At 37.9% G+C, this 1,719-nt stretch overlaps 1 pseudogene; it reads right to left on the bottom strand.

Moving 5' to 3' along the window:
* Positions 1–641: 641 nt before the first annotated feature.
* On the bottom strand, positions 642–760 carry LOC134949819 (5S ribosomal RNA; annotated as a pseudogene).
* Positions 761–1,719: the final 959 nt, after the last annotated feature.

The raw sequence follows: 1,719 nt of genomic DNA, 5'->3' as shown, positions 1-1,719 counted from the left end.
CGACTGTATCGGTAATCAAGGAGGTTGTTGGTGGTGCACCCAGAGTCAATGATATATATCGAGGTTACAAAGGAAAAGAGAAACTCTTTGTTGGGGCACGCTTGAAAGACTAAAACTTAGCTTTTAATATAAATATCATTAGAATATAGTACACAAGATCAACACACGTATATATATATTTTTTTATAACACTTTTGAGAAAAGACCATAAGCTTGTAATGGTGCCTTCTCCCTTGTGTTGATTTTAAATTGTTAAAAGAAAAAATTCTCAATCATGAAATAATTAAGAGTAATCAACCTACAATTAATGTAGTTAATAACAATGACAGTGACACCTGGGGTGAAAATATTATAAATTGAATTTAACATAAAGTGCATAAGCATTGCATATGTTGTAAATACGCTGCGATAGTGATCCTTACATATTTACCTATAGAGAAGATATATCCTGGTAAGAGTTAATCTGCTGCTTAAAATTTTTTTAAGACAATAAGGTACAATAAATGAGAGAACAATTACTTATTGCAGACAAGTAGGGAGTCAGAGAAGCTGAATAAATACGAGAAGGAAAATGTAGGTATGAAAGTGGTAATGGTCAAAGGTTGCTCCAACACCACTGTTTGTCACAAACACAGAGATATTTATTACTACACCTGATATTCCCTAGCAGTCTCCCAAAAAGGTACTAATCAGGCTATTCACTGCTTAGCTTCCAAGATCAGGCGAGGTTGGGCGTACCCAGTGAGATATGGTAGTAATGACACCTAGATTGTGAATACAGTGGTATATGGTTATTGGCATATACCAAAAGAAGTACCTCTATTTATCATCATTGTGCGCAGTCCTTCTGTTGCTTCTGCATTGACGAATGGATGTATGACTGGCATCAATAAATGAGAGAGTACTGGAAAAGAGGTATTGAGTCTAGGAAATGTATAGGTTCAGGGCCCGTCTTCTATTATCCACCGTCAGCCACATATGTCATGTGGCAGACATAGGAGAGAGAAATGGGTTTCCTGTGCCTAATGAAAAATGAGTATGAAATTACACAGGTATCTTAAGCCCTGACGACAGTAAGAAAATTGGAAACTTTTGGGTTTACTGCTAAAGAAATAAAGGGGATTTAAGAATTTTTAGGAAAAATTATATATAGTAGAAGTGGTATTATATAGTTGAAATTGATAAGTAGCAGATTAGGCAAATCTTAGATAATTAAATGATATAGATTTCATATTATACGATACCAGGAGATGAGTGGGCTGAGCCGTGCACTGCTCAGCTCCACTGGACACAGACGGCCGTTTCACCGGATGGTGGCTTGTTCACTGTGTGAAGAAGTGGTGGAAGGCAATCTATTTAAGGCAAAAGTGGGGGTGGTCCGATTATGAGGACCAATCATAAGGCAGAGGACAAGGTAGAAATGATGTTATGTAACATCCTGCGTGTCATTTCCAGTCCAAGGACCCGGAAGTAATTATACTAGTTGACCCCTGCAGGTTGTACATAGATAACTGGCAAGTAAAAGAATATGAGTAAAATTTACTGAAGAGAGATTTAATTAGACTTGCAGGGTACTGAGGCTAAGGACAAGGCCTCAGCTTAGTATAAGGTATGCTTTTAAACTCTGGATTTCTCGTGGATAAACCATCGGGTATGTGTACGTCACTTCCGGTATCGGATATGTGTACGTCACTTCCGGTATCGGAGACCGGAAGTCGT

Source organism: Pseudophryne corroboree, chromosome 1 (assembly GCF_028390025.1).
Source record: "Pseudophryne corroboree isolate aPseCor3 chromosome 1, aPseCor3.hap2, whole genome shotgun sequence".
NCBI classification, from domain to species: Eukaryota; Metazoa; Chordata; class Amphibia; order Anura; family Myobatrachidae; genus Pseudophryne; species Pseudophryne corroboree.
Note: the sequence above shows the minus strand (reverse complement) of the source record. Positions and strands in the feature narration are given on the sequence as shown.